This window comes from Dermacentor variabilis, chromosome 3 (genome assembly GCF_050947875.1).
Source record: "Dermacentor variabilis isolate Ectoservices chromosome 3, ASM5094787v1, whole genome shotgun sequence".
In the NCBI taxonomy this organism is placed as follows: Eukaryota; Metazoa; Arthropoda; class Arachnida; order Ixodida; family Ixodidae; genus Dermacentor; species Dermacentor variabilis.
The window spans coordinates 4,845,135-4,865,337 of record NC_134570.1 but is presented as its reverse complement, the minus strand read 5'-3'; the positions used below and the strand labels follow the sequence as shown (position 1 = coordinate 4,865,337).

At 44.8% G+C, this 20,203-nt stretch overlaps 1 long non-coding RNA gene across 3 annotated transcripts in view; it reads right to left on the bottom strand.

Moving 5' to 3' along the window:
- Positions 1-1,299: 1,299 nt before the first annotated feature.
- LOC142575102 (uncharacterized) overlaps positions 1,300-20,203 on the bottom strand; it is a 104,602-nt gene continuing 85,698 nt past the window's right edge. For 2 of the 3 annotated variants that reach the window (XR_012826566.1, XR_012826565.1), the window contains exon 2: positions 1,300-8,079. This is a non-coding gene — a long non-coding RNA (uncharacterized LOC142575102). Of the gene's footprint in view, positions 8,080-8,240; positions 8,569-20,203 lie in introns of those variants that run through there. The other variant, XR_012826564.1, reaches the window with a different exon arrangement.

Below are 20,203 nucleotides of genomic sequence, written 5' to 3'. Positions count from 1 at the left end.
TTTAATTGTGCACAGCAGTAGTGATCAGGCTAGGCTAGCGTGCAGTTGGCACGCATGTTTCAAACATGCCAGAGTGCATCGCAAACCAAATTTCGCCATGCAGTCTGGCATGTTGCCATGCATGAGCAACACACCTGAGAACTTTCTTCGACATTTCACTTGTTTAGCTTCTTCCTCAATTTCTTAAAACATTGATGACTACTGCGGCACATATTTCAACACAGTGGCATAGCCAAAATTTTTTTTATAGGGAGAGCAGGTGGACGGGCTGCACCAACATGACTGCGGACGGAAAGGGGGCTGGGCAGATCCCATATAGATAGAAATTTTGTATGTGTGTGTGTGTGTGTGCAGGGGGGGGGGGGTGAGTGAGGGCTTGTGCCCAGTTTGTTACCCACTGGCTTCGCCACTGCTTCCAGATAGTCCATGAAGACTTTGTCCCAAAATGTGGACATATCAGATAAATTGCACAAACCTGGATTCTGTATTTCTTTAGCCGAGGGGAACAAATGCCTTTTCTTATGGGATTGTACAAAAATACTGAAGCGGCCTGTATGAACTTGAGGCAGCCTTCTTTTTACTATATGAAAAAACAGACTACAAAGACAGAGAAAGCACAGGGGAAATTGTGTTTCATTGAAATGTAGAAATAAAGGAAATGAAAGTGGATGAAAAGGTGGGAGCTGAACCACATTATACCTACTGTGCTATACCAGTTAAGCTGTCATGAGGGCCCTCCCTTGTTCACTTTCTTAGGTATTTGTGTACACATACAAAAAGAGCACTAGTAGTGCTAGCCAGGACCGCTCGTAGCCAACAACAGCACATGTGGAACATCCCTTTTTAAGAACAGGAGTCACATAGTAAATCAGCTTTGCAGCAAGCAACTGGTCAAAGGTATTTTCTTTGGCTGCCTTGATGCCATGAGGGAGCATTTAAGGGCTTGTTGTCCAGTTGCCTAATCCTGAAGTCATACAATTTGACATCATCAGTTAGAGATGTTCCACATCCCCTGACATGGCCGAGAGAAGCAGTGCTGGCCAACCCTCCCAGGACTACCCCTTACACATACACAGATAGCCAAGTAAATGGGAGGACGACCACATCAGTAGCTTAATTGGCAATGCAGGGCATGCTTAATGCACAGTATGGGGGTTCGGCTCCCACCTTCAGCAAGTTGTCTTTCTATCAACTTTCACTTCCTCTTTACTTATTATTTCTACATTATGATTTCCCCTACATATTGTCCAGCTTCACTGTCTGCTTCCTTCACAACATAGTAAATAACAGAAAATTGGGTCCATCAATTTCCTTTATTCTTTGTGCCTCGTTCTCTACTGCTGCTGATAGTTTACAAAATCTCCTTCACAATCTGTCCTTGTGTGAAGAGAAATTCAATCACCGGACAACACCCTGTTTGAGAAAAGTCCAACGTGATCGACAACTTCTTCGGTTTGGTGCTGAAAAAGATTTGAGAAAAAATACTCAGTAGTCATCCAAAACATATTTTTACACAATGCCTTAAAAAGTTTTTATTAGACAAGAGGATCATGCTAAGGGATAAAACTTATCAGAATTTTGTTATACAGATCAAGAGATTACTTTAACTGTGAGGTTTTGACATGTAACTTCACTGTGGTTTACATCGTAGGTTCTAGTTTATTTTGACCACCGGAGATTCCTTAAAGTGCGCCCAAAGCTCAAATGCAAGTGTTTTTACGTTTCACCCCCATCAAACTGTGGCTGTTAGAGCCGGGAATCAAACCACTGAGCTTGTGCTCAGCAGGGCACTATAGACACTGAGCTGCTGCAACGGATACCAAGGGATGACTGAAACAAGGCTTGCGAAATTCCACAAGGTGAAGAAAGACTCACGGGATGAAAAATTGGCATTTTCTTGATTGGCATGAGCCTAGAAACTTACACATTTGCGTACACCCACCTACCAGTATAGTGTCTTTACATTTCACATCTACGTAGTGCAGGTTCTACAATGACAACTTCCTGATTCGAGCTCAAGAATAGCGCGAAAATAAAATCCAAGAGAAGGACAGGACACAAAGCTTGATTCCTACAATGAATCTACGTCGTATTTCCATACAAGTTGCGAAGAATGTTCGTGCAAGCATGGTGCCTCAGATAACAGCGTAAGAAACAACAATGCTAGTATACATATCAGTTTAGGAAACAAGCTGCACCGCATTCTGGCTTCAAGACAAACTTAATTTGAGAGCAAGATTGAGCCTGAGTAGAACACGTTCCTATATACTGGTTTTCATAGTTTAGATTAGGGTTTCTCAACATGTGCATTTTGAAGTGTTGCGAGCAGGCGCAGAATGTAGATGCTGTAGCCTTCTTTGGGCTTTCTAGCAGGTTCTCAAGCAAGTCGTGATTCACAATCGAGCCGAGAAATCCGTGATTAGGGAAACCGTACAGTAGACGAAGAGTAGAGGTAAACGCTGCATTGAGTGCCATAAAAATTTGCGACAGCTCACTTACTCGCACATTATGCAAAGCCCCACGAAAGATGGAAAAAAAAAAAAGGAAAAGTCTTCACGATCAACGTACTTAAGTAAGCGACAGCAACAAACGTTTAGAAATATTTTAAACCTTTCTGTCATAAGAGAAGAAAGTGCCGCCAAGCTGAAGACACTCACGAGCTCCATTTACAACAAATTCAGCAAACAAGAGCAACAGCACTGAAAAACTGAACAGTAAGCTGCACAAAACCACGTTATGAACCATAACAGGCACTGCAAGGTATAAGGAAATGAGTTGCTTTAGGCGTGGGCCCAAGTGTCGCTCATGATCGCAAGCTCAGGCACATTTCGGTTGTCCCAGCACAACTAACTAGCATATTTTGCTACACAATACAGTAAGGAACCATAAATTTATGTTTTAACTAAGATCAAAAGTGGAAGCAGCGCGCGCAAACTGTAGCAAAATTGTTAACTGGAACACGGCATACTTGTTTAAACGTCACAATCACGTGGTCAAAAATGTGACATCACTTCCGTGCATGGCAGTAGCGTTTTGGTATGGCATTTCGCCTCTACTACGCGTGTCACCAGTCACCGCCTTTTTTTAAAAACCCATATGGGTCTCAAGAATTTTCCTTTTCGTGTACCCTCCTTGATCTTGCGGGTTTCTACAGAACTGATTTGCCAATAATTGGGGTTAGGAGCAGGCAAATGGTCAACGACCCTGACTTTGACCGCCTCGATGCCTTGGGTTAGCAAACAAGAGTTTATTGGCTACTAGCCTGCTTCTAAGGTTACATGCAATTAAAATAATTTACATTTACTAACACATGCAGGATCGTCCTAACACCGTATGCTTCCATGAACTCATGCACTGCCCAAGATCATAACACACGAAAAGCACAGTTCACGTTAGCAGGCCTTGCAAAGCATGCCAAGATGCACACCTTGAAATTTATTTGAATTGTTTGAGTGCTCCCTAATATGGTCATTTCATGGGACATTAAAGGAAAATACAAAGCAGACTACTAAGTAGTAGTGGACTATAGTACTATTTGCAAGCGTGCTAAATTCTTACGCCTCAAGTTTCTGTTCCACCTCCTTAATGGGGGCTACAAATTACACAGTGGTGCATATGTATCTTTCTCTGAACAGCGAAACACTAGAACTAAACACCTTAAACATTTAATTGAATACAGGTTCCACACAGACACATTCAGGTATTTTTTCTTTCCTCAGACAATCAGTGATTAGAATTCATTGCTTAGTGATATAATTTGTTCACCTGACGATTTCCTTCCTATGCTGGAAAAATAGGTCTGAGTACGCATCTTAACTTATAAGTATCGCCTACAGACACTGCAATATGTTTGTAATTGGTTTGGTGTACTTTTTTTGTTGTTTGCCTTATGCTTCTGCATTTTTGTTCATTAACCTTTAAGGGCTGACTCAGGAAGGTCACACCCTCTTATTGTATTGCTCAACTACATCTTCTCGTAAACTACAATATTAACAAGTGTATAAGTTTGCCATTCATATTTTGATGCAATGTATTTTCCCATGTCCTGCAACAGCCTCGAAATGGAGGCTAGCAGTATGTATGAAATAAATAAATAGATGCGGCCTATTAAAGTAGCATTCCATAAACCTCACAGTGCTTGTTTCGTGCCAACAAGACTTAGTTTACGAGGAAATTGCGTCTGAAGGGTCCGCATACCTAGAGAGGAATTCAAATCACCTGCTCCTGAGCAGGGAGTGGCGACGTTGCATACGCCACGACTGCCCTTTGCTTTCATCGGTGAGTAAAACAGCGCCCTACAGATGGTGCTACAGTTTTCTACGAAAAATGCGTACGTGCGGCCATGGAGCAACCGACCCAAGACAGAACATTGGATTCACCACTGCAGCTGCTCTTGGTCAAGTGGCATGGACTGTTCAGACATACCACGACATCACATGAACATAAAATTCTCTGCGACTTGAAGTTTGTGCAAGTTTCGCGAGCCAGAAAAGCCAGCTCAGCACTACATAATAACTACTGAAACACAAAAGCGTGGGCGATGCTTTCAAGGGTAACCTCAATAGGTTCTTTTTTCTAAAAATCAAATAGAACTAGACAAGAAGCATTTTCTTTCATGTTATAATGCAATGCAGCGATATTTTTATTACTAGTAGATGAGTTCCAGTGACAGAATTTTAATGAGGAGTGCCTTCATCATCTGGCTAGTACTTGAATGTCTAAGGGAGTGTCTAATTGTGTCCTGCATTTACTTCAGTTTCTCAATTACAAAAGCTCTATACACAGTAATATTATTACAATATCATCGAGCAATGCTCAAAAGACGGGCCGCCACGAGAACGAAGATGACGTCGCAGCTCTTAGTGCGAGCGAGGGTCGGCCTGGCTGCCTGGCTCCAGTGTAAATAACCTGTAAATAGCCCCTTTCGTCTGTCTTTTCACACGTAACATTCTGGTGGAGGTGCGGGGTACTTCAGAAGCCGCCGCCTTCTCTCGTCTCGTCACTCTTCTAACCTCACCACCCATTCTCGCCCACTTCGACCCTGATGCCCCTACAGAATTGCGTACAGATGCCAGCGGTCATGGCGTAGGTACCGTCTTAGCCCAGCGTCAGCGTGGACAGGATCGCGTTATTACTTATGCGAGCCACCTCCTAGCACAATCGGAGCACAACTATTCCATTACGGAATGAGAATGCCTTGCTGTCGTCTGGGCAGTTGCGAATATCTGTCCTTACCTTTACAGTCGCCCTTTTTCCGTAGTCACTGACCATCATGCTCTCTGCTAGCTTTCATCACTAAAAGACCCTACAGGCCAGCTTGGTCGATGGGCTTTGAGGCTACAAGAATTTTCATATTCCATGGTGTACAAGTCTGGCCGCCTGCACCAAGACGCTGACTGCTTGTCGCGTTACCTGTTGACAACTTTGACTCCTCCAATATTGCCAGTGCTTCTTGTGTATTCTCTGTATCACAGCTGCTTCATTTCGCCGACGAACAACATCATGACGGCTACATCAGAGCACTCATAGACCATTTTGAACATTCTCCAGCCGATGCTGCTCTACGCCTCTTCGTCCTCCGTAACCTTCATCTGGACGGCTCTGAGTTTCTACTTGTAATACCTAAACACCTCCGCTCCACTGTTCTAGAAGAGCTTCACGACGCACCAATGGCAGCACACCTTGCCGTATCTCGAACCTATGACCGTGTACGTCGCCGTATTTTTTGGACGGGCCTTACCCGTTCCGTACGATGTTGTGTCCCCACTTGTGAACTTTGCCAACGACGTAAGAAGCCTTCCCAGCTCCCCACCGGTTACCTGCAGCCGCTCGACATCCCTACCAAGACCTTCCATCGTGTCGGCTTAGACCTTCTCAGCCCATTTCCAGAATCCGGAATCTACATCAGGCAACAAGTGGGCTGCAGTCGCAGCGTACTGCAAAACAGTGCAGTTTGCGGCTTTGAAGCTGGTCGGGGCACAGCATGGCATTGGCATGTTCAATAAGAGCATCAACCTTTTAAAAGGCGGGAGCTGACGCATACGCTTTCCATTCCGCGTTGTGGTACTTGTTAAGTCGTCAGTCCTCACATCACTGGCAACTGCGCTTTCCATGCTCATATGTTGACATTTCTCATGGAATTGTCATTCTTCTGCCTGTCCGTGTAGAGGTTAAGATGTCCTCTTTGCCACATTAGGGCGAGAAAATTGTTTAATAAATCAAGATTAACATAAAATACATGTTTTCTTTAGATTGTTGCTCTGGGTGATCTAGTGCCTCACTTGAAACAATTTTTGTGTTTCCATCGCTATGAATGTTCGCACTCATGCAAAAAAAAAAGACCCATTCTGTCACGCCAAAAATGTGTGCAACAGTGTACAACATTTATCGACGTGAAAGCAAATAATTTTGCTAGTGGCTCTCATACCACGAGACAAGGGTGTATGAAAAATCATGCCAACCATTTTGCATTGTGCTGTGGGTTGGTCTATGAGATACCTCTCGGCTGTGGCAAGTTCTATGTAGACCAAACGGCCCAATGCCTAAATGACTATTTGAGGGAGCATTCAAACAATTTAAATAAACCGGATGGTGCAGCGCACATTGCAAGGCCTGCTCATGTGAGCCGTGCTTTCTAACATTGTGATCCTGGGCAGAAGTAGCAACAAAACAGCACATGAACTCGCGAAGGAATATTTTATCAGAGAGATGGTGCACATGTCAGTAGCACTTCAATTGCCTTAATTCCCCAGAAGTGCACTTGTTTAATGCCGATTTGTAGCATTACTAGACAAACTAGCACTGTCACAACATTCGCCTCTTGCATGTGCACAAAATTTGTACCCTATCTTCCATCCTTTGAATCATTAAGTCAGTTGGTAGTTCGCACTTTCATGCGTCCTTCTTCTATAAATATCTTTTTGCGCACAAAAAAAAAATGCGTCGCAGATTTCACCAACTTGCCCAAGACGAAGTCCTAGTCAGTTTCAAAAATTTCCTTCAGAGATTTGCTTGTTGTGATGAGAATTTCTGTCAATGCATGGCACTCTGTTCGAACAAAGGGACAGGTGGTTGACAACTTCACTGAAGATGGGAGAAAAGAAAGGTTATAGAGGCAAAGATTGTCACATTATCACCCAGATATGTTCCCTAACGCAATGCCTAAAGAGTTTTTTTTTTTTTTGTTGGACAAAAGGATCAGGGTAAAGCTCAAGACCTATGAGCATTCTATTGCACAGACAAAAGGATTAACCAAACAATCCCTGTGAAGTGCAGCAAGGTCAAGGAAGATTCATACAATGGAAACGGCATTTGCTTGAGAGCGGCATGCATGGACCTGCAAGCCCACACTGGTCATATTAGCATGCATTTCACATGTATAACAAAATGCAGGTTCCTGCAATGAAGCTACGTCATGTCTACAAACAAGTTGCGAGGAACATTTGCGCAAACCTGGTACCTCGCACAGCGCCATCATAAGAAGCAATACTAAATAGCAGCTTCGCAAACTAGCTGGAAGAAATTTAAGAAAATTTCTCGGTCTTCAAGACAGCCAAACTTTACAACAAAATTGAACCAAAGTAGAGCTATGAGTGGCTGGGCCACCTTTTGCAATATTTGTCTTCATAGTTTACATTCAGGTTGCTCAACATGTGCCTTTTGAACTGTAACGAGCAGGTGCACAAGCAAGTCGCGATTCGCTAGCCACCAAAATCCGAGGTAAACAGGGAAACAGCATGAAGATGCAAGACAAGAAACAGTAGAGGTAAATGCGACATTGCCGTAAAAAAATTGCAACAGCACTTACTCGGGCAATATATGCAACAGCAATCCTACGAAGGATGAAGAAGAAACTTTAATAGAGAATGGTCCGGCAGTTTTTGTCAGGCGGCGGCTCCAAGTCCTTGAACTCGAGCGGCACCTTCGGCTTGCCGGATGGCCCAGAGCTGCGGTCTGCCAACTCTGAACTTTTGAGAGTCGTCTCCCAGCGGCGGCAACGCCGATGGAGAAGGTCCCCGGCGGCCCTCGAAGCCGGGGCGGCGCCGGGAAGAAGCGAGCTCGAGGCTTCCCGCACTCTGGCTGCAGCGACAAGAGTTTAGAACGCGTTTAAACGTTTTTACCATAAGAGAAAAAAGTTCTGCCATACTGAAAGCCAACATGTGCCCCATTCACAACAGCAAATTCAACAAACAAGAGCACTGAAAAACGTAACAGGAGCTACATAAGACCACACTACCAACCATAAACGCGCTGCAAGGCATAAGGAAACGAGCTGCTACAGCGTTGCGTCCAAGTGTCGATCGTGATCGCAAGTTCGAACACCATCCGATTCTTCCAGCGCAACTAGAACAACATTCTAGCACACAATACAGTAAGAAACCGTAAAATTGTGTCTTAGCTAAGCTGAAAAGCTGAAGCAGCTCCAGCAGCGCGCGCAAAACTATAAACCGGAACACGTCATACTTGTTTAAACAACGTCATCATAACTCTGACGTCACTTCCGTGCGTGGCAGCAGCGTTTTAGTATGGCATTTCGCTACTACCACGTGCGTGTCAGCAGCTTACGCCTTCTATTTACGCCCAAGCCCAGTGCTCGACCGCTGCGCCACCATGCGCCGCTCGCGTGTACCATATTTCTATAATAGTGTAGGTACTTTTTCCCCGAAGCGCCACGGTGAGTGCCCTAGATCCTTACAGGCGCCCACTATGAAGTGGGAGGGGGCTCCGGGGCTCGAGCCCACTCCAATGTTTTCCGGGGGGGCAATGCCGAAGCCCCCTTCCTCCCTCCAACACACACCTAAAGTGCCATTACCAGAGCGTTCTCATAAGCCAACAAACACTGACACCATGGTCAACATAGGGAAAATTACTTGTGCTTAATAAACGAAATAAAGAAACTATAAATTAATGGAAATTAAAGTAGATGAAAAAACAACTTGCCGCAGGTGGGGAACGATCTCACAACCTTCGCATTTCCAACGTAGGGAAAATTATTTGTGCTTAATAAATGAAATAAAGAAACAATATATTAATGGAAATGAAAGTGGATGAAAAAACAACTTGCGCAGGTGGGGAACGATCCCACAACCTTCGCAATGAAAAACAACTTGCCGCAGGTGGGGAACGATCCCACATGCGATCGGTTGTGGGATCGTTCCCCACCTGCGGCAAGTTGTTTTTTCATTCACTTTCATTTACATTAATTTATCGTTTCTTTATTTCATATATTAAGCACAAGTGATTTACCCTATGTTGTCCTTGGTGTTTGTGTTGATGGTGTCAGTGTTTGTTGGCTTCTTATGATATGACTAATAAATATCGGCCCCTCGGTTAACCCCCTTTCTTCTCGTTTATTACCAGAGCTATGTCACCCACATCATCTGAGGTTTCTTTTGACTTGCCTCGACTCTTTCACTTGAAATTTTATTAGGGCTAATAGTTTACTGCATCATTGTTAGCGCGGACGTGCACGGCTTCTAATTCATACTTTCGCTCTATTTCTGCAAATGCCCACCTAACAAGAAAACTCCCTTCGTCCGCCCTGCAGTGTAAGACGACCGCCTTCGACACAGCGCCCGCAGCAGCGAGCGAATTTGCCTTGGCGCCGCCTCCCGCTTCAACGCCAACGAAGTGGCGAGAACGCAGCACTGACGGTGCTCTCGGTCTCACTCTGCCGCTCTCACAGGTCGCAGAGCGTCGAGAACACTTGCGCGCAAAGCTATGAGCAGTCTGCAGTCTTTGTGGGCATATCGCAGATCACGCAGCAGTAGCATAAGAAGCTGCCGCTTGTGTACGTTCACGGTTAAATAATGGTTCGACGCAGGTGGCGCTATAATCGGAACATCATCAGCGCACCTGGCGCGTCTACCTGCATCCATGGTCCTTGCGCCGCCATCGCGGCACCAGTTCGTGTCGCCACTCAGCTGTCGTTATAGTACTGGCCTAATAAAGTTTCATAACAATGGTAATCACACCGGGCTGCGTGGAGATGAGCAAGTGGCATAATGCTTATACGCATACTTAATCTAACTCCCAGAGGAGTTTCTGCATGATATTTACATTTTTGTTCCTGGATGTCCCGCGGTAGTTTGTTTAATGTGCGTCGTGTGTGGCGGCATCGCCTTGCTCGGTTGGAAGAGAGATGTCATCAAGGAAAGGACGCGCAGCGATGGTGTGGCTCGTGGTGCGAGAAACCCTCCATGCCCCACGATTATCCCAGCTTCTGAAGATCGAAGCGCATAGCACGCACGCCACGACCAACTTCTTGTCACATCCCTTTATCCCCTTATTCAGCCTGAAAAATTTCATCCAGTGTTATTTCAGCTTCCGCACGCAACTCTTATTTCGAAATAGCCTAGGCGGCTTGTTTTGGAAAAACTTTTTTCTCTTAGCGACAGCTGTGAGCAGACTGCGCACCCAGGCATAACATCCCTAGACCCACCAAGTGCCTACAAGCATAGGCGGAGAGTTTTCATTTTTCCGGAGGGGGCTGGGGCCCGACCAGCTTTCTGAATATACATAATTTATTCTTGCACTTGAAACTTCACGAGACCTCGAAGAATTGATCGCTGAAGTGACGGCGCGCCGTCACTTCAGCGATCAAGTTGCATGAGTATGTACAAGACCTCATAGTGGGAGATAGTTCAATTTCGCAGCCTGAGTCCTCTGGGGGTGTAATCTTCCTTCGTGTAATTGTCCTTCACTTGGCTATCACTAATACTGCTTCGCCTGTCCGGCGAAATTGCGGCCTCTTTCTCTCTCTCTTTCTTTTTCTGTGAGTCCGAGTATAAGCGCTGCTACGCATGACTGCTGCTGATTCCGATTTCGAGTAAATCCGGCTTGGCCTCATTTCAGTTACTGATGAGTGAATTACACATAATGTTCCCTAATTATGATACACCAAGTCTTAAAATAAGAGCAGTTGCGTTACTCGAACGAAACCTAGTGCATATTGTTTCCAGGGGCGCGATCGGAGATATTTTGTTCAATACGCGTTCTGTTCGGTTGCTGCAACGTCACAATGTGGCAGTATGCAAAATTTGTGACAATGGGGCGGAGAGCGCAGCCAGTCAGGAAGCGGTGACCTCCCCGGAAGTTTGCTTCCGTCGTTTGTCGTCTGCTTTCGGACAGTATACTAGTAAACGAAATGTTTCTCGTCTTACAAATGAGTGAAATCTTTATGTAAAAAAAATGTATTTTTTCTTCTCAAGCCCAAACACGTTTTCAAATAGCAGTACGTGTGACTACTGCAATTTATAACTATTAGTTTCCTTGCGTCGTCTCTAGGTGGCGTCGCGCACAGCGAGAACAAATGTGCGCGACGCACATTTTGAAGTGAGGGAAGCTCGCAGTAAAATTGAGTATGAAGAACGGCTGAGGAATATGGAAGAAAGTAAATGGGCTGGGAGAGTGTTCAGGTATCTGTACAGGCAAAACATTCATTCACAGTGGAGGAAAAGAACTAGGAAGCTTAATTACCAGCAAGTATGCGGCCTGTGGGGCGGGCAACACAGCAACAAAGAAGGTCAAGCGGAAAGTCAGAGAGGCTGAATTAATCTCATTGGTGGCCGCAATGGAAAAGAAACCTGCCATGAGTAACTACTTAAAAGGAAAAAACGAAATCAGGAAAGAAACCATTTATGATAACTCAAAGGGAAGCTTTACTTTTCGAAGCGAGATCGGGATGCCTTAGAACACGCACCTATAAAGCGAGATATAAGAAGGAAGAAGAAGCATGTGCTTGCTGCGGTAAAGCTAGGGAAACGACGGAGCATATTTTATTAGAATGTGAAGACGTCTACCCAGCGGTCGATTTAGGCACCACTGGCCTCCTTGAAGCCCTTGGGTTCAGCGGGAGCAGTGGTAAAGCAAACAGGTCCGCAATAGACAGTTTTAGTGTATAGCGTACGCTATACCATTGCGTACGCTAAAAAATAGCGGATCGTCACTGCGCATGCGCTGAACGCTAAACGAAATAGCGGGTATAGCGGGCGTACGCAAAGCAAACGAGTTAGCGTTAGCGTTTTTGCGGGGTTTGCGGAGCTTGCGGGAAACATGGCGGCGGTCCCGGCTGCCCGCTTCGAATTGAATTTGGCGTTGCTTTTGTAAAATGCACTTCGTTCGTAGCAAATGACTGTGTAAACGGCTTTCGCTTAGTCTCAGGCCGCTTCGACGACAGAGTATTATGGATAACCTCGTGGTATTTTCGAGATCGCTTCTCGTTTCGAACGAGTCGAAGCCTAACGAAAGAAATGGATGGATGGATGGAAGGTAGGAGCGTCCCCTTTGAAACGGGGCGATGGCAGTTGCCACCATGCTCAGATTTTTATTTTGCCTTTTATTTTTATCTGTGTTGTGTGTTATTGAATTTCTCGATTTTCTTTATATACGTCTTCCTACCCTTTTAACCTTATGTCACCTCTCTGCTTTTGAGCCACCAATCCTCCAATCGCCTTTTGCTAATTTCCACCGCATATTTATTTACATGACTATTATTATCTCTGAACCCTAGGGCCTCAGGAAGCGGTACCGCGGCCGCATCGACATCGGTATTGATACCATCACACCTTAGTATGAGGTGTTCTATTGTTTCTACAGATTTACCACACACAGTACATGTGTCTTCTTCTTCGTTAAATTTCTTTTTATAGCTCCGCGTTCTAAGACATCCTGACCTAGCTTCAAAGAGAAGGGCACTGCCTCTTGAGTTATAAAACGTTTCCTTCCTGATCTGCTACCTGTCGTGGTTGCTCAGTGGCTATGGTGTTGGGCTGCTGAGCACGAGGTCGCGGGATAGAATTCCGGCCTCAGCGGCCGCATTTCTATAGGGGGCGAAATGCGATAACACCCGCGTACTTAGATTTAGGTGCACGTTAAAGAACCCCAGGTGGTCGACATTTCCGGAGTCCTCCACTACGGCGTGCCTCATAATCAGGAAGTGGTTTTGGCACGTAAAATCCCATAATTTTATTCTTCCTGATCTGCTGTTTCCAGTCCCGATATAGTTCAACACTATGCTTCTTTTCCATTGAATTTATCCAATTTTTACCTTCCGCGTTTTTAACCTGTCGTTTAATGCTCTGTCTTTCTTCGTCCTCGTGTCTACTGGTTAGCTTCCGAGTTCTTTTCCGCCATTGTGAGTCAACGCTTTTCCTGCATAGGCATTTAAATACCTTAGCTGGCCACCTGTTATCGTCCAATTTCCTCAGGCGTTTTTTGTATAGGATTTTACTCTGAGCTTCCCGTGCTTCGAATGATGCCCAGCCCATATCCCCCTGTAATGCTTCGTTTGTGGTTTTCCTGTGGGCACCTAGTGCCAATCTTCCCACTGCTCTCTGATTTACTTCTAGTCTCGACTGAACCTCTGCCCTTAAACACAGGACCACATTCCCGAAAGTAAGCCCCGGCACCATTACTCCCTTCCAAATACCTCTCAGTACCTCATACCTGTTGTACCACCCCAATGCCCTGGGCTTCATTATCCCGGCACCTCTTCGCCCTTTTGCTATGAGAGACTGTTCGCGCTTTTCCGTGTACATCTGCCCTTTCATTATCCATACACCGAGATATTTGTATTCGGCCACTCGGGGTATTTCATGGCCTTGTATTGTAAGCTCCTGATCAGTTGTATCGTTGAAAAACATCCCACCGGACTTAGCTGCACTAAGACTGAAACCTAAACTGTCTCCTTCGTCTCCACAGTAATTAACCAGAGTTTGCAAATCTTCCTGGTTCTCTGCTAACAGTACAATATCGTCAGCATACATTAAACACGGTAGTCATTGCTCAACAACCTTTCCGCCTAATCTGTACGACAGGTTATACCCTAGATTGCTTCGTTGTAACCTTCTTTCCATACTTGTCATATAAAGCATGAACAGCAGCGGTGATAGAGGACAACCTTGCCTTGATCCTTTGTGTACCTCGACAGTTGTCGTACTCTTAATTCCTTCCCATGTTATTTCAACATTATTTTCTCGATATATTTCCTGTAGAAAATCAATTACCTCGTGACCGATACCTTCATCTTTTAATATGTTCCACAGGAGTTCCCTGTTCACGTTGTCGTATGCACCGCTTATGTCCAGGAAGGCTAACAGAGGTCTTTTTTCCGCCTTAGCTATTTCTATGCACTGGGTAAGCACAAACAGGCTATCATCCAAGCGCATACCACTTATGAACCCGTTCTAAAGTTCTCCGAGTATTCTATTACTTTCTACCCATGACTGCATTTTTAATTTCACCGCCTGCATCGCCAGGCTATATATAACTGATGTTATCGTAATTAGTCGGAAGGATTTTATGTTCTTCTTATCACCTTTCCCTTTATAAATCAAAATCATTTTACTCAGTTTCCAGCTGTGCGGAATTTGCTTATTTGTTATGACTGCCTCCAATGCTTTTATCAGCGTTTCCTTGCTTCTTGGGACAAGTTCATTAATTAACTTGATTGGAATTTCGTCTATCCCCGCGGACGTGCATTTTGGAACATTTGCTTCCGCGTTTTTCCAGTTAAGATTGGTCAGTTCTAAGCTGTTTTCTATTATGCTATCCCGTGTTGCTCCCTCATTTGGGGTGTTTACTCTATCGTCTTTCCTTAATGACTCTGCTATAACTGAACCGATGTAGTTCACAGCGTCACCTCCCTCTAAACAATTTCCTTCGGCATCGTGAATCTGTTCCTGCTTTCTGTGACTAGCTCTACCCAGCCAGCTTATATGGTTCCAGAATTTTCTTTGACCTTCCTTTATTAGTTGCATCGCGAACTTCAGCCAGCCAGCGATCAGAGGACTGCTTTATTTTAGCGTGGACGAGCACCTGCATTTGTTGTTTCTTTTGTTTATAAGATTCCCATTTTTGGCCTATTTCCTCTTCAGATAACTGCGCCCTCTTTGCTTCTGTGTTCCCGAGATGCCAACCGTCGTTGTTCGATGGCCTCCATGATTTCCTTATTCCACCAACTTCGTGGCTTCCTCTTTCCTCTCCAGCGGCTTACTCCTTTTACTTCTTTTATTTTTGTACTAATGAGTAGTTCCAACTGATTATATTCCCACCTTTCCATGGGATTTTTCTCTATTGCTTCCTCTATGCCGGTCGCTATTTGCGCTATTTGTTCATCATTTAATTTTGCGTACTCTTTTTGACTTCCCTGCATTTCTCTTTTGAGCAGTGCTCCCAGCTGTAGACTAATACGCTTATGATCACTTCCGAGGCTGTACTTCCCCTCTTCGTCTATTTCCATTATTGCGAGCTTGCTATACAACCCCTGCGACATTAAGCAGTAATCAGTGGTCGTTTGTCTGTTACGGGACTCCCACGTGATTTGTCCCTCACACTTAGTTTCTCTATTTACTACAACTAGGTTGTGTTGCTCACAGAAGTCTAGCATCAACCTCCCATTACAATCTGTGTATCCATCCAGATCCTCGATGTGGCCATTCATGTCACCCAGCAGACAAATATCGGCACCTTCTCCCAACTGCTTTATATCGTCACCGAGACACTTCACTAGATCCTTGTTCTCTTGCCTGCATTTGGCCCCTGTCCCTAAATAAACTACTCCTAGCCATGTCTCTTTACCGGCAATTGTACATGATACCCAGACATGTTCTTTGCAAGTTAACTTTATTCTTTTCGAGTTTGTTCCTTGATGTGTCAGCATACCTACTCCTCCTCCCTTCCTCTCCGTTGTTCTGTTGCTCCCTTCCCAGTCGTAGCCTTCAATAAACGGTGGGTCTTCTAGATCCCTGAGATGTGTTTCGCATAGCGCGTATACACCTACTTCTTCGTCCTTTAACTGCTGTTGTATTTCTAACCACTTCGCTCTCTTTCTACCGCCTTGCATGTTTATGTACCTGATCCTGGTGTTAAACTTATTTTTTGTGGTTTTCTTCCTGGACCTCCTAGTGGCCATTTTATTGGCGTCAGCCTCTATTCTTGCACTTTCTACACTGTTTCTATCTACCCCTACGCCCTGAGGCGCAGTGGACCCCCTAAAAAAGCTACTGCCCAACCTGCCAGGCGCCAGCCGATCTCGGCTCCTAGCCTTCCATTCAAGTGGATGCCATCGCGTGTGAAGCCTCCGCCAAAGCCTGCTCTATGCACTTCTCTGTTTATGTCTGCCACTTCAAATCCCTTCTCCTGGCTTAGCTTTCTTATCTCACGATTAACAGCCACAACGTCCTTGACAATTTCTCCGTTCCGTCCTTGCACCTCCGGCACTGTGCATACCACGATCTGGACTTGCTGTGCTATCGCCCTTAAATCGTCAACCCCCTCCGCTAACCTTTCCACTACTTTTGCGGCTTCACCATTCAAGACATCGTTTAGCCCCGCCGCTACCACTACCAAATTGCACTCTGCAACATTCTCAGATTCTGGAATTTAGACTCGTCGAGGAAGCACCATCGCAGACACTCGTCGCACTGCACTTGCTCGCCGTCCCCCGTGGCCTTCACGTTCTTCAATTTCATCGCTAGGCCTACGTCCCTAAGCCCAACAAGCAAGTTCGCCAAATCAATCAAAGCCGACTCAACCACTATACCAAACAAAAATAGAGAATTATCACTCCCTACCCCATGTAAGAATCCGAAGGGCTAGCTGAAAGAATTAAATAAGCCTATCAAATAGGTCCCTCCTACCCCCTATAGGCCTAACGGGGGAGCCACCAGACCTAGACAAAGCCGGTACGTTTAATTGCTACTCTTACCAAGAATTCACAATTTGCGCCCCTACTCCATGCAAAAGAAAACACTTCAAAACTCTAGCTAATAAAGATAAAAGAGCACTTAGCTACGAACGAAGTCACTGAAGCCTCGAGCGCAGGAGCGTCCGCGAGCAATCCAACCTCATAGAGTTTCTCACTATAACACCTAGAGGGTAATCTGGCGCCACCGTCTATGGGAGTTTCTTAAGGGGGCACCGTGCCGTCATGGGAATGACGGTATATGTGTCTGCGAGGCTCGTGTTGGCTGGTGTTGTAAGAGGCTTCGTCTAAAACGTGGATATGGCTACGCAAATAACGCGTTCTCAAAGTAAAATCTTCATAAAATGTTTCCGTTCACGCATATTACATCTTTACTCACCCACCATGCATGACCAAGCGAATAAAAGCAAGAACAGACGACCAACTGTTTCAAAGCGAGCGCGAACCTTGTCGTCTGTCCTCCAACTTTAGCGGCCCGCTGATACTTTTTACGTAACATGTAATCGTACACACAATAACAAGTTTTCATAGTTAAACAAAACATGTTTTCGCGTAATAATAAAGATAAAACAGCTTTTCACGTGCTGTTCTAGTAGAAAATGAATCATTGTGACAGACGGAACTGTACTTGCCAAGCGCGTCTTCAAGGTGTCCTGTCTCTACGAAAACGATGCCAATCCGAATCCACAATATACCGGCATTCCCATGCATACCACAGCGCAGCAGCGCCAGATTTCCCTCTAGGTAATGTAGTGAGAAACTCTATGTCCAACCTCAATCAAGGATGGGTGGATGGATGTTATGAGCGTCCCCTTTGGAACAGGGCGATGGGTTGCGCCACCAAGCTCTTGCTACTATAGTAGCATTGGTTAACCTAGGTAGGATATTAAGCAGCATATATGCTGCTTAATATCCTATTTAGGTTAACTAATGAAAAAAGAAAAAAAAACACTATGAACTACCACGTCCAAATTTTCTTATCCCCTATTGCGAACTGTGCTTTTGTACGTCTCCGTCTTTTGTCGTTTCCCTACTTTTCTTCCACCAATCCTCCAATCGCCTCTTACTAATGTCTATTGCGGACCTGTTTGCTTTACCACTGCTCCCGCTGAACCCAAGGGCTTCAAGGAGGGCAGTGGTGCCTAAATCGACCGCTGGGTAGACGTCTTCACATTCTAATAAAATATGCTCCGTCGTTTCCCTAGCTTTACCGCAGCAAGCACATGCTTCTTCTTCCTTCTTATATCTCGCTTTATAGGTGCGTGTTCTAAGGCATCCCGATCTCGCTTCGAAAAGTAATGAGCTTCCCTTTGAGTTATCATAAATGGTTTCTTTCCTGATTTCATTTTTTCCTCTTAAGTAGTTACTCATGGCAGGTTTCTTTTCTATTGCCGCCACCCATGAGATTAATTCAGCCTCCCTGACTTTCCGCTTGACCTTCTTTGTTGCTGTGTTGTCCACCCCACAGGCCGCATACTTGCTGGTAAGCTTCCTAGTTCTTTTCCTCCACTGTGAATGAATGTTTTGCCTGTACAGGTACCTGAACACTCTCCCAGCCCATTTACTTTCTTCCATATTTCTCAGCCGTTCTTCATACTCAATTTTACTGCGAGCTTCCCTCCCTTCAAAACTAGTCCAGCCCATATCCCCCTGCACAGCTTCATTCGTAGTCTTCCCGTGAGCGCCCAATGCGAGGCCACCCACTGACCTTTGGTTCCCGTCGAGTCCTGATTGTACCCCTGATTTAAAGCAAACAACCGCATTTCCAAAAGTAAGTCCTGGAACCATTACCCCCTTTCCACATACCTCGGAGGACCTCGTACCTATTGTATCCCCATAGCGCTCTGTGCTTCATTATGGCTGCATTTCTATTCCCCTTGACTGTAATGGTTTTTTCCTGTGTTTCCATACATCCATTGCCTTCGTTTATCCATATACCAAGGTATTTATATTCTGTTACCCGAGGTATTTCTTGGCCCTGTATCTCCACTGTCCGTTCACTGTTTTCATTGAATACCATAACACCTGATTTTATAACACTAAATTTCAAACCTAAATTGTTGCCTGCCTGTCCACAGATATTTTCCAGACGTTGGAAATCACTTTGCTTGTTAGCGAGCAACACAATGTCGTCCGCATAAAATAAACCTGGGAGTTGCTGCTCTATTACTGTACCTGCCTGTTTGTATGAGAGATTAAACCCGATATTACTTCCTTCTAGCGCCCTCTCCATCCGCACCATGTACATCATAAACAGCAGCGGGGATAAAGGGCACCCCTGCCTCAGTCCCTTGTTGATATGAACTTTCTCCGCGCTCCTCATCCCTTCCCATTCAACGCATACGGTATTTTCTAGGTAAATCTCTCTCAAAAGCTGTAGACAATCGTTACCTAAGCCTTCGCCTTCCAGAATATCCCACAAAATGTTGCGGTCTACGTTGTCGTATGCTCCTGTAATGTCCAAAAAGGCCACATACACGGTCTGCTTTCTGCTTTTGATATTTCAATACACTGAGTAAGAACAAACAAGTTATCATCCAAGCGCCTACATATTCTAAAGCCATTCTGAAGCTCTCCCAAAATGCCATTATTCTCTGCCCATGCTTGAAGCTTTGATTGCCTGCATTGCTAGCCTGTATATTATCGATGTAATGGTCAACGGTCTATACGAGTGAATTCTGTCTTTCTCCCCCTTACCTTTATAAATTAAATTCATTCTACTTTGTCGCCAACTGTCTGGTATTCGTCTATCTTTTAAAGTTTTTTCCACTGCTTTCACCAGAGCTTCCTTACTTTTTGGTCCCAGTTCATTTATCAGCCTAACGGGAATCTCGTCTAGCCCTGTGGCTGTGCGCTTAGGAATTTTCTCTTCCGCTTCCTTCCAGTCTAAATTTGTCAGCACCAGCTCCTTTTCCACTTGGGTCTCTTTCACGCTCTTTTTTTGTTTCAAATACAACCTTGTCCTTGCCTTGGGAAGATTCGGCTGTTACTTTTTGGATGTAATTTATTGCCGCTTCTCCTTCCAGTCTGTTTTCATCTTCGTCTAGGATATGTTGTTGTATTGTTGTTGACTTCCTGCCTAATAATTTTATGTGATTCTAAAATATTCTAGGTGCGGCCTTCTTTTTCTCACGTATTTCTGACAACCAACGTTCACTTTCACTTTTTAATTTTGCTTGCACCAGTATTTGAACCACAGACTTTTTCTCCCGGTATATTTCCCATTTACTGGTTACTTCATCCTGTGGCAACTGCGCCTTCTTTGCCTGCATGTGCTCTCGAGATGCTTTCTGTCGTTCGGCGATCGCTTCTCGTATCTCCTTGTTCCACCAGCTTTTCGGTTTCTTTTTTCCTTTCCAACGAACATGTTTCTCTTTCCGTATTTCTGTCGTTATTACACTTAGAAGCATCACCATATTCCCACTCCTTACTTGGCCACTTGCCAAGTTCTTCTTCAACTCTAGTGACTATATTTGCTATTTGTTCAGCGTTCAAATT